The sequence below is a fragment of the Scyliorhinus torazame genome, chromosome 22 (assembly GCF_047496885.1).
Source record: "Scyliorhinus torazame isolate Kashiwa2021f chromosome 22, sScyTor2.1, whole genome shotgun sequence".
Lineage (NCBI taxonomy): Eukaryota > Metazoa > Chordata > Chondrichthyes > Carcharhiniformes > Scyliorhinidae > Scyliorhinus > Scyliorhinus torazame.
The window spans coordinates 75192807-75206072 of NC_092728.1; the positions used below are offsets into that span (position 1 = coordinate 75192807).

Consider the following 13266-nt stretch of genomic DNA (forward strand, 5'->3'; position numbering starts at 1 on the left):
TGTGCTGTCCACAATGCTACTGTGCTGCCCGAGATGTGATCTTGGAGAATTGTTCACAAAGAACAATAGTCTCAACAAATCATTTTTCGAGTGAAAAATGCCAGCTTTGTATAATCGAGAATGTTTCTGAATAGTTCAGTTCATTTTTATTTTTCCTTTGTGGAATTCAGTATTTGCTCAGTAGCTGAACTGCTGTTCCCGATCTTTTTTGAAAAATTATTTCAAGAGGAGTGGGCATCACTGGTTAGGCCAGCATTTATATTGTCCACCCCTAAGTGCCCTTGAGAAGGTGGTGGTGAGCTAGCTGCCTTCTTGAGCCGTGCACCCACGGTGCTGTTAGGGAGGGACACCTAGTCATGCCCCACCAGCCTAGGAGTGACTGTTGTTCATTGATACTACTGAGTTAGTGAGTTGATGTTTAATATAATATTCCTCTGCCCGCCAAAACTTTAAATAAAAGTCTGGAAATCTAAAAAACGGCAGGCAGTGGATTATCATATTAAGCCTTCACCTGCTGATGCTCACATATATAGTCATATCTATCTGCAATTTAAATGATTTATTTGAAGTCTGCCTCAGCGCAACAAACAATATAAAGACAAATCTGCTGTTTACGTTGTTAGTTCTCAGCCATTTCTAACACATTTGGTAAAAGGGGCTTTCATCGTGCTTTTGTTGCTTTTTCTAAAGTTCTGCCCAATGTGACTGTGTATCCAAAAGTGAACAAAGTACTTCTGGGCTCTGGAGTCACATTGTACTGCCAGGCTGAAGGGAATCCAGCTCCATCTGTGGTCTGGTACAAAGGGGACCTGCCAATTATAGTCGGAAGGAGGATATTTTTAGGGTGAGTTTGGCTATGCTCCTTAATGTCTGAATCAGAAACAATGGGCCGCAATGTGCTGGGAAATAACAGCAATTCTAAACACGCATGCCGGGGCTTTTCACAGTAACTTCATTGAAGCCTACTTGTGACAATAAGCGATTATTATTAGTATTATTAACATAACATATGTTTTTTTTAAAATCAACAAATTGCGGAAAAACCTCTGGCCCATTGATCTCACAAGCGCAGGATCTCCTGCAATAAATCTCTTAATGTGCCACTATTAGGACCCTTCTTCATCATTATCGCCACCATCTACATTCCCTTTGTCTTTTTGTCGACGACATTTTTGTCAATCTCCTCCTATCGCTGGTCATCTTTCCAGCCCCGCTGCTCCCCCCACTACAACAGTATAAATCTCGGCCTATTTCCAGTTCCCTTTAGTTTTGAGAAAGAGTCACGACTCGAAACATTGGTACTTCTCTCTCTCCACAGATGCGATCAGACCTGCTGAGGTTGTACAGCGTTTACTTTTCTCCTGCAAGAAATTGTTGCTTTTGTGCTGTTAAAATGTATCAAACTCAGAAACGAACCACAGAAAGTTAGGACTGGTCTGGGGGGCCGGGGGGGGGGGGGGGGGGGGGGGGGTCTCTTTTAATCGTAAGATCTATATTCCTCCAATGTCAGTCAATCTCTCCAGCCCAGAATTGAAACCGTGGAGTTTTACTTCTGTAGGCAGTAAATTGTGCCTCGAGATTTTTAATTTTTAGTTTTAATTTTCTTCTTAATTTCCGTTTCTCTTTTTTTAAACTTTCTTAATCTAAGCTTCCTATCCCACTCAGTAATTCTTTCTGCACCTGATTTGACTCTAATTCACCCTATTCCTTCCTTTGCCATTCCTCTGTTCCCGCAAATGTTATTAATGAATGAGACAGATTGTTAGTTTTGTTTTCACTGAGGTCTCCAATGCCCCATTGTCCTCAATACACCGTTGTTGGCTCGCACTCCCAGCAAATTGCTTGTGAATACCATTTGAGTTTTGTAAGGAATGGTGCATGTCGCAGTATGTTTGGCTCCAGTAACATTGGGTCCGCATGCACAGCCAAGAATTGAATGAAGTGACATTAAACTAACACATCACAAACGTTGTTGTCATAATTGGTTCTGATAAGTCTCAGGGGTGAGGTATTTGTCATATATTGCCGAGCACAGCATATTCAAATGCTAAATTTTCAGCTGTAAATTTGCTTCAGAATCTATTTCCATTGGTTCTCTTTTGCTGTCCTTGGAGTTGAAGAAAGTTAGTTGAAACAGGAAGCTTTGCCATTTAAATCAATTGATTATATTAATGTATTTCTTCGCCAAGTTGTCTTTATGTTTCTAAGTCTGAATGTAAGTTCTACGAGATGTTAGTAATGTTTTGTCCTATTCAGATTTGCTATGTCTCCTTTCTATTATTGATCTCCTGCACTCAGATTCCAAAATCGAACACTGCGCATTTCTCCTGTGGTTAAAAGTGACGAGGATCTTTACGTTTGCGAAGCGACCAATTTAGTGGGATGCAGCAACCAGTCTACTGTTCTGAGCGTGGCAGGTATGATTATCTCATTCGCTTCTCAATCTTTGTCAATATGAAGTCTCCATTGTTACATTAGCTAAGCTCGCTTAAAACCAGTCTATTGCTGGTAAAGATTAGCAGAATATCACATTCCATAACATGTAGACATGAAACAATTAAAAGCTGATGTTGCACATTGAAGATGGAAGGCTTGCCATCAAATCAAATGTGTTTGAGTCTAACCCAAACCAATTAGGATTATATTGGGGTGTGATTAGATGACTTAAGACAGATATGAAAGTGTATAACTGAATGTTTCCGCCCGCCATTTTAGAGATGTTTTTTGGGGGTTCTGTCTTTGATTCTGTCAGTCTGTTAGTCTATTTTGACTTTGAGTTTGATTTTAGCTGAAGTTTAGCTCTCTCTCTCTCCATGTTTCATTGCCAGACTTTGACCTTTTAAATGTTACTTTCGAGCTGTCTGCCTAAGCAAAAAAAGATAATGTCTGTAATTCTCTGAAAGCTTTGAATTGTCTACGAATTGCCTTTTAAATGACTTTCAAATTGTAATCAAGCAACTACAAATGAAACAATTCTTTTTGGCACCTGAGAAGTTTTAACTGAAGTTTCTGCTGAGTCCCAGTATTCGCAAAGTGCTACTGGTAACCGAATAGCAGAAATGATATAAATTCCTTCAACTTTACACAGTCGAATAATACTAGGAATCCAACAACTTGGCATAGTCTAGAAATATTACAAATCTTACAACTTGTCGTATTGCGCCAGGACTTTGATTCATCAACTAAGCTTCCCCCAAACTTGGCGTAGTTCGGCAGGTTAAGATCCCTTCAAATTAAAGATTCCTACAATTGGCGAGCCAGGCAGGAGTTAACATTCCTATCAATTACAGATTCCTACACTCACCTTGCAAAAATATGCAAACGAAATAACCCGCAGAAACAATGCCTGATGGCTAAGCCGTTTGGGCCATTGAGGCAGCGTGTTTATTACAGGGCGATGATAAGTAGGACGAGAGCGATCAGATTAGAGATTTGAAAAGGCACGTCTTTCCTTGGGTAGCACCCCCCATGATCGTATGATCCTTGCTTCAGTCCTATGGAGTTGCAGGTAGAAAAATCCAACTGTCTGCTCCCGCCGGAACCTGAAGTCAGCTAAAATAAAGAAATAATAAATATGATCCAACCTGAAATGTCAGGACTGCAAAGAGTTAAACGATAGAGGAGAACGTCTCATTGTCGGATTTTGTGTTGCTGAGGCTGTTTCCATGGCTCCGTTGAACGGATGCACATTGACTCTGATGATTCACATTGCGGAGAAATTGATGGATGTCAAAATATTAGCAAATTAGCAAATTGTACAAAGTGTCAACATACTTTGCTGTTCCCACAGGATACATTTTGACAGTGATATAGCGGTTTGATATGGCTGACATATATTGAACATCAGGTTAAGGGTGAAATTGAAGGTTCTCAGCATAAATGACACAGGGATACAAGGACACGTGCATTTCAGTTCATAAGGAGAAATGGGGAAAGGGAAAAATAAGCGGCGGGATGCTCCCCCCCACCACATTTCTGTTTCACCACGCTGGTGGGATGCTCCATTACGCCGGCCGGTCAATGAGGTTTCCCATTGTGCGGCAGCTCCACGCTGTCACGATATCCCCAGACGCCGGCAAAACGGAGCATCCTGCCGGCGGAGAATCCTGCCCAAGAAGTTTTTTCTAACTTATACAAACTTTACTAAAGAAATGAAATATTCAACAGCCCTTACTGCCTCCTAACAAAGAACATAAGACAACAAATTAATCAGAAAAGTATGTTAAAAATACAAATTTTATTGCATAGTTCTGGCCAGAAGGGGCCATGAACTATCTTAGATTTTATTAGTGTAGAATAAATATTTGACTTTGCTGTCAGACTATAATCGCGGGCGGGATTTCCTGTCCCGCCACACTCGTTTTCCGGTGCGGCGCACCCCCACCGGCAGCAGGATTCTCTGTCCCGGCAGCCAGCCAATGGTGTTTTCTATTGTTGGACCCCCCCACCCGGCAGAGAATCCAGCTGCACATGTTCCATTTCCTGTCACAAGCGATGTAACATGTGCATGATGGGTGTTGTGGGATCGCTGTAGAGAGCAGTAACTTGAAAAACATATTTTAATTTCTAGTGACTGAATGGAAGGTTCACACATGATTTCAAATTTTAAGGCTTTTACTGTAACAAACAAACAAACTAAAAGCAACATTGACTAACAAGTCTGAAAAAGAGTCATAACGGACTTTAAACATGAATTCTGTTTCTCTTTCCACTGATGCTGCCAGACCTGCTAGGTTTTCCAACATTTCCTGTTCTTATTTCAGATTTCCAGCATCTACAGTATTTTGCTTTAATTGAGTAACCACTACTTGGTAACCACTTATACTTTAAACTACAGAAAACTACAGAAAACCATGTGGTTTTCAACATGACCAAAAATCTACTGCCACGGTTATACTTCACTCTATCCCTTGAACAGACACTTCATTCTCCCAGAACTAGTTCAAAGCTATTTTACACTCCCAATGTTTTATTTCCTTTTTACTTTCTGAACTTCCCGAACTATCTTTCATGATGAGGGTTACCTGGATAATTCTCCCTCTAACAAAAGCTAGGAAAATCATCCAGCCTCATTTAAATCCTGACAAACTTGATCTCTTCAATCAGATCATGAGTTCTCACTCGCCTTCTGTTTGATAAATATTAAAGATAGCATTTTCTATGCTTCAGGAATTACATAGAATTTACAGTGCAGAAGACTGGTTGTCTCCAACACTCTGTTCTTGCTTTCTCCCAGATGTTTGCAGACTCCTTTGTCTCTGAAAAATCCTGAAACTCAATTTACAATAGCTTGCTATGCACTCTTCCCCTCTCTAAGTACATGTCCATAGTAAAGTGAATCACATGGGCCTTGCATCCAAGTAGGAATGATAATTACCTATGCTCTAGACCCTCAACTCCATCCTATTTTAGAATTAAATAGACAGTTCAAAGAATAACTGGTTTTACAACCTGACATTCCTAACATCTCCTGGTGAGACTTGGAGACAAACAGTTTCTCCACAGTCAGCACAGATGCTGTTGCCTACCTGTGTGAACACCTTGCACCTTCTTCCCAGTAAAACAACCTGGGATCTCCTTTAACAAATAAGCTTGATGCCAGGAATAATTGAGAACAGGTTTCATAACCGCTTTAATTCCTCAATTTTATTCTGAACTGAAAAGAAAGTCCCAGAATGTAACAATCTTATAAACTCTGCACTTGTCACAAGGAATTTTCAGCAAAGATACAAGATTAAAATGTAATATCAAACTCTGGACTGAGTACAGGTTAATCTCTCACTAAAATGAAGAGGAAAAGGTATTTTTATTTTAAAATTAAGAACAGAAACAGTGCACCAAGAACAGGAAATGCTTAGGATAAGTTTATCAGCTGCAGACTAATAACAATTGTCACAGAATTAAAGCATAAATAACGTTATTATACATTTCAAAAGTGCTTTATATCTGATTCTCCACAATAAGCTACCAAGATCTGGGCCTGGAGTCTCCGTTGCGAGTCTGCCTCTTTAGCACTGTCAGCGAGGAACGGGAATTTGACGCTCAGCCAAATCTCCATCACTGCAGCGGGACCAGAGAATCCCGCCGTTGTGAAGGGACAGAGAATCCCACTGGTGTGGAGGGGCGGAGCATCAAAGTCCAGTGCAGTTGTAAGAAAATAAAGGGTTTTGAGGACAGAAAATGTGAGAGGCTCCTGGTGCTCTAGCCCACCCCCTAATGGCCAGCTGCAGAACAGCAACAACGCTGCTCTCCCTGAGTTAGAGGCATTGAACACCTTCCTCTTCTCTGGAGATCACTCATGGCTCAGGTTGAAGGAAAATGGTAAAGAAGGCAAGTGAACAGATAATAAATGAGTAAGTGATTGAATGTATGTTTGCAATAAGTAATACTTTCAGCAGTAGGTCATCCTGGCACTAGAAACGTGAGACAGGGTGACCCGGACAGGTGACATTTCCTTTCTTAATGCAGACTTAATCACTGAGTAACTTGTTCATGCTAAACATGACTCTTGGCATTTGCAGAACTCCTTTTTAATATCCTTCTATGTGCATTCATGGGTATTCATGGGCATAATCTCAGAGTAAGACAGAGATGGGGAGGAATTTCTTCCCTCATAGGGTAGTGAATCAGTGAAATTCTTTACTGCAGAGGGTGACCCTGGGTCGTTAAGTATGTTCAAGGCTGATATCGACATATTTCTAATTAGTACGGGAGTCAAGGGTTATGGGAGTAAAGCGTGAAAGTGGAGTTAAGGGTTTTCACATCAGATCTGTCATGATCTTATTGAATGGCAGAGCAGATGCGATGGGCCGAATAGCTGACTTGTGCCCTCGTCATGGCTCAAATGACCTACCACTTCTCCCTTCATGGCCCCCATGTTGCCCATGCCCCCTTCAGTCCCACCCCTCTACAGTGCCAAACTGGCATCCTGGCAGTGCCAATCTGACCGTTCCAAATTGGCACGGCCATGGTGTCAAGGGGCAATACCAGGGCACTTCCCTGCTATGTTCTTGACCACCTAGGGGCTCCATTGGCCTTTGAGCCCCCCCACCTCCCCCGGCATGGTCATCGTATCTGGGCTCCAGTCGTGGAGGCCAGCAGTGATTTCCGTCGACGGGGAGAGAGAGAATACCGGGAACCTAGAGAATCTGGCTGGAACTCACCATTTAAATCCTGATTTAAATATGCTGATCTGGCTAACATCCAGTGAGTACATTAACCAGATAGTGTCACCTGCAGCGGGCCCTGTTTAGGGGCTCACCCACTATTCTCCTGGCACAGCAGGATGTGCGCCGGGTGCAACACAGCCAGAGAATTGCCCCCTTGGCCTTCTTGGCTTTGTGTGATGGGTAAGATGGGCGAGTGGGAGTCAGCAATTTGATACCACCACACACACAAAGGCAAGATTTATCTATCTATGTGTAATACCATAGGAGGTAAACTGGTAAAATTTGAAGATTTGTACTCCAACAACAATCCCTCCTGCAACATTGATAGGTTCCAATAGCCAACCAAAGGAGACTGAGTACAGGGTGTCTCTGGCTGATCCAGGAAATGGTATCACTTGGCAATGTCATCATCCGGCGACCTTGTGTTTGTCGCTCTGCGTCACATTTTAGGAGCGTTATTTCGAGGGCAGGCTGCTCCTTGTGTCTGAAGACCGAAATCACAGTTGCTCTTCTTACTTTTCAGTGACTCCCATTATTGTCTCCTTCACGAAAGACCTCACCGTAGCGAACGGTTCCTCTGCTGCTCTAACCTGCTCAGCGATAGGAGATGGCGTCATTGTTTATTCATGGTATAAGAATGGGCATTTAATTAAAAACTCTGAACCAAATTACTGGAACAAAGGTAAACTCATGTTTCAACGTATTAACTTTATTGTAACCTGTCTTGGCATTTGGACAGTGAAGTGTTTGCCAAGATACTAATTGTCACGTAATTATGAGAGACAAATGTTAATGATAATTTAAGCAATATGCTTATACACTTATATGAATGAAACCCTATGGGGATGAATCCATTCTCTTAATCAAGGAGCACTATCTGCTAATTAGGAAAACAATAGAATGTTACTGTTTATTGTGAGGGGAAGTAACGGCAGGGAGGCTATGCTTCAGTTGTATAGGTCATGGGTCAGGCTACATAATAATAATAATAATAATCTTTATTAGTGTCACAAGTAGGCTTACGTTAACACTGCAATTAAGTTACTGTGACAATCCCCTGGTCGCCACACTACGGCGCCTGTTCGGGTACACTGAGGGAGAATTCAGAATGTCCAATTCACCTATCAAGTACGTCTTTCGGGACTTGTGGAAGGAGACCGTAGCACCCAGAGGAAACCCACGCAGACACAGGGAGAATGCGCAGACTCCGCAGACAGTGAGCCAAGCCGGGAATCGAACCTGGGTCCCTGGAGCTGTGAAGCAACAGTGCTAACCACAGCGCTACTGTGCCGCCCATCTGGAGTATTGTGAATAGTATTGGTCTCCTAATTGAAGGAAGGATCTAAGTGCATTAGAAGCAGCATAGAGAAAGTTTACCAGACTAATAACAAGACTGGGCGGATTGTCATTTGGGGAAAGGTTGGACAGGTTAGGCTTGTATCCCCTGGAGTTTAAAAGAGTAAAAAGTGACTTGAGAGAACATAAAATCCTGAGGGGTCTCGACAGGGTGGATGTGGAGGGCATGCTTCCCTTTGTGGGAGAATCGAGAGCTAGTTGTCACTGTTGTAAAAAAAAAGGTGTCGCCCATTTGAGACAGAGATGAGGAAAAATGTTTTCTCTCCGTGAGTCTTTGAAATTCTCTTCCTGAGTGGAAGCAGAATCTTTGAATGTTTTCAGGGCAGAGGTAGATGGATTCTTGATAAAACAAGGGGGTGCAAGGTGACAGGGGATGGACTGGATGTTGCAGTCAAAACAGAGCATGATATCAAATGGTGTAACAGGCACGAGGGGACGAGTGTTCTCCTCCTGCTCCTAACTCATATGTTCATGTGACTAATAATAAGAATAGTGTTTGCCACAAGTGGTCATTATAAAAAGTTACGATAGTGAAACGAGATATGATAGGGAAAAGATTGAAATGGAGTTAAAAAAGAGTATACCTCGGAGGTCACTTGACTGATGAAGAAGCAGGAAAGCGAGGAATTTGGAAAAGAACCATTGATTTTGTTGGATGCCAGATGTGCCATTTATGAGCAATAAGATACTAAGCATGCAGAAACATGAGTTGCACTCTGGGTGGGTTTAATTAATTCATGGTGTAACTTGTGCAAATGTTGTTTTCCTCCCTCCTTTTTCTCTCCTCCTTTCCTGAAGGTGTTGACTCCTGGTTACATTGCAGCTCTTTGGTTGCTCTTCACCCTTTGGCACCCTACCCTGTTGGCCAGCCTGATGCGTGAGCCTAGATAGCTCGCATTAGCAAGCTGGCTAACCTAACCCGACCCTGTTCCGCCGCGATAGCCGCTCACGAACATTCCTAGTGTCAGTCACTGGGTATAAACAGAGGTGGAAATATTTGCTCTCGCTGGTCTATGGGTGTTTCTTAACCCTTGCTGAGATCAGCTAATTTAGCCTAGCCCAGTAATGGAACTTTGTATATTGCTGGTCAACTGCTCACCACCTTAATCATACAGGGAGATGTTACTGCTTCAAATATAAATGGAACACAAGAAACTGGAAATTGAAATGCTTATTCAAAAAAAAATTTGGATTGATAGAATATTACAACACAGAGTTAGGTTCATTAAGTTTGTGCCAGTGTTTCTCTTCATGGGAGTCACTTAATCTGATCCTTTCCTCCTGTTCAGTCACTAGGTGTTCCAGCCTCCATCGTGCACCAGGCCGCTTAATGGCCTGGGAAGCGGGATCTGCCACTATGGGGAGATTCTCCCATTGGCCCCACCCATTCTGACATGTCTGACCTTGTCAGATGCCGGCAAAAGTCGTGAACCTCTCAATTCCGACGGGAATTCCCCAGCTGAGATCAGGACCCAGTTTATTTGCATCCCGGCTATATTCTGGAGTTTACCTGGAGCATTGTGCGCAGTTTTGGTGTCCTTATCTGAGGCAGGCTGTTCTTGCTATGGAGGGAGTGCAGCGAAGGTTTACCAGGCTGATTCCTGGGATGGCGGGATTGTCATATGAGGAGAGACGAAGTCAGTTAGGGTTATATTCATTGGAGTTTAGAAGAGTGAGAGGGGATCGCATAGAAACTTATAAAAATATAACAGGATTAGACAGGGTAGATTATGAATGTTCCCGATGGTGGGGGAGTTGAGAACTAGGGGTCATACTTTGAGGATAAGGGGGTAAACCTTTTTAGGACTGAGGTGAGGAGAAATATTTTCACCCAGAGAGTGGTGAATCTATGGAATTTACTACTACAGAAAGTAGCTGAGGCCAAAACGTGTAATTTCAAGAAGGAATTAGATATAGCCCTGGGGGTTAAAGGGATCAAGGGATATGGGGGAAGGCGGGATCAGGGTATTGAACTTGATGATCAGCCATGATCATAATGAATGGTGGAGCAGGCTCGAAGGGCCGAATGGCCTCCTCCAGTGTCTATTTTCTATGTATGTTTCTGAGCCCTTCCACCAGATTCCAAGCTGGTGCAATTGGCAGAGAGGCTGAGGGATGTCAGTCCCAGTTTAGGCATAAGGTGGCTTTCCATATTAACGATCGGGGGGAAATATACCCCAAAAGGAATACTTACGTTCAAACCATTTTCTCAATTTTCTGCTCAATTTTTAAATCTTCGAGCACCAGTCACCATTTTCAGGTTCAGAGGGCAGGTAGGTACCCTGGTACCTTGGCCCTGACGGTATTCCCTCTCGAGCTAGCTGAGACCAGGTGAACAACGAGAGCAGAACCATTGTATGTTTTTTGAATTTTTGATTTGACGGTGATCAGGAGCTCACGAGGTGTGTGGCAGTGGAGGGTGTGGGAGTTTGGCTGCATTTCCAAGTCTAATGTTCCACAGTGTCATATGTTGCAGGACCGCTGCCCACCTAAAGGGAAGTCTCGGTAATAAAGACAGAGATAGTATAGATTTAAACAAAGATACAGAGGGTTTCACTACCTACTGACTGACAATATTTGTGCTGTACTTTGCCATGTAGGACAAGAGATGCTGCTGATTCCCAGAGTTAATCTGACTGATGAAGGCACATATCGCTGTGTGGCTTCTAGCACACTGGGGAGAGATGAAAGGACTGGAAGATTAAGAGTTCACGGTACCACCCACTGCAACTTTAGAATCTGCTGATTTCTGACATTTTTTCACTATTATATTTAGTCATGTTGTGCTCATATATTTTTTATATTCCTAATTGTAGCTCAAATTCTGTTATTTCTTCTTGTTCTCTATTCCTTACGGTCTCCACATTGTATATTGCAATCTTACTCCATCTTTTAAAAAACCCCTTTATATTTTCTTGCTTTCCATCTCTCATTGTTTTTGACCAATGTATTCACTCACCTTGTATTACCTTCTTCACTTATCTGTCGCCGTCATTTTTGGCCCCCGTTCCCCCTGTGCCTCATGTACTCTTTATTCTGGTTTTGCTCCATCTGTCGCTCTCGCCACAGTCCCCCCTAGTATTCGGTTCCTCAATACTTCAATGCAGGTCCGCCATGGCGTGGAATTTACACTGTTCTGTGTTGCCTCCGGAATCCCCAAGCCAAGCATCATCTGGTCTTTCAGGAATAGGCCTATAACTCTCAGTGATCGGCAACGTTTTCTCACAGAGGATAGGATGCTGACAATAAGGAAAGCAATGCAAAGTGTTGAAGGTTTGTGCCAATCTGCTATTTCTAAAGGTAAATAGAATGCTATTCTGCTTATCCTAAGAACTATTTGCATTCTAACTGAACTAGCACCCGGTGAAATGTGTTTATTGAGATACATACATGCATAGAAAATAGAAGCAGGTGGAGGCCATTCGGCCCTTCGAGCCTGCTCCGCCATTCATTATAATCATGGCTGATCATCACGTTCAATACCCTGTTCCCGCCTTCCCCCCCATAAACTTATTTTTCAAAAGGTTCCTGAAACCAGGCTATGGTTCATGACTCTTTGGAGGGGCCTTAAGCAGAGGGTTTCCAGAAGCTGGCCGACTCCATGAAAGTTGCAAGGGTAATGAAGTGGAGCGGGCCAGTTTGGGAGTGCAGAATGCAGCCTCACTACTCACTCCCTTGTCAAAATTGCTGGTGTCAAGAATGGGGGCGGGAATCCTGGAATCGGTCCCGCTTGTCATTTTTAAATGCCTCTGGAGGCAGCCCAACTCCACGCAAATCTGGGCTATCATATTCTAACGCTGTCATCGGCCTCCAGGTTCACCTTGGGTAAGTGAACAATGGGTGAAATGTGGAATTATTTCCCCTTTTTGGACATTCTAGAATGAGAGGCCACAGTTTTAGGCTAAGGGGTGGCAGATTTCAAACAGAGATGAGGAGAAATTACTTCACTGAAAGGGTGATGAGTCTGTGGAATTCTCTACCCCAGAGTGCAGTGGACGCCGGAACACTAAACACATTCGAAGCGATAGATAGATTTCTAATTAGTAGCGGGGTGAAGGGTTATAGCGAACGGACAGGAAGGTGGAGATGAGGCCGAGATGAGATCAGCTATGATTGTATTGAATGGCGGAGCAGGGGCTGAATTGATGACTCCTGCTCCGAGTTCTTCTGATCTTATGTTTCCACAATGTTAACGTTGTGGAAGGTGTCGGACTTTGGTTGCTGCAATCTAGTATTATATTACTTCAAATAGGTTAAGTGAAACATTTTAACATTTTGGAAGGAGATTACTGAGAATAAATGAACCCAGTGAGGTATTTGATTTGGACAAGTCACAGTTTTTTGCTTTCACTGGATTTATGGCCAACACCAGTTGTTTCAATATAACCTGGTTATTTTATTTCAGGTATTTATGAATGTGAAGCTGTGAATGAAGCAGGGTCAGCAAAAAGATCTGTAACTGTGCATATCAATGGTAAGTTTTCCTTAAGTGCCACCTACATTGCAAAAATGTCGGTCAGGTCAATCTATCCACTTTGTTCCTATCTCACTAATCCAACATATTTCATCAACAGTTGATCAATAACGTGGGAGATGTGTTCAACCACTAGATTTTAGTAAAGAGAGGTGAGGCAAGGAGGGGAACTTGCTAGCTTTTGGTGTTTAGAGTCATGGTGGATCTAGCAGTGAGAGGTGGCTTGGTCTGAATAGATCATGCTATATGTACCACAAGATGACTTTC

At 42.8% G+C, this 13266-nt stretch overlaps 2 long non-coding RNA genes across 3 annotated transcripts; both read left to right on the forward strand.

Annotated features, from left to right (window-relative positions):
• The first annotated feature begins 698 nt into the window (after positions 1-698).
• On the forward strand, positions 699-7846 carry LOC140398831 (uncharacterized). 2 transcript variants are annotated; one of them, XR_011937580.1, is made up of 3 exons: positions 699-844; positions 2299-2417; positions 7693-7846. It is a non-coding gene; the product is annotated as an uncharacterized lncRNA (long non-coding RNA). The 2 variants fall into 2 exon arrangements; XR_011937579.1 differs by lacking the exon at positions 699-844 and adding an exon at positions 1284-1338.
• Positions 7847-11131: 3285 nt separating this feature from the next.
• On the forward strand, positions 11132-12999 carry LOC140398832 (uncharacterized). Its single transcript, XR_011937581.1, has 3 exons — positions 11132-11239; positions 11595-11798; positions 12931-12999. It is a non-coding gene; the product is annotated as an uncharacterized lncRNA (long non-coding RNA).
• The last annotated feature ends 267 nt before the right edge of the window (positions 13000-13266 follow it).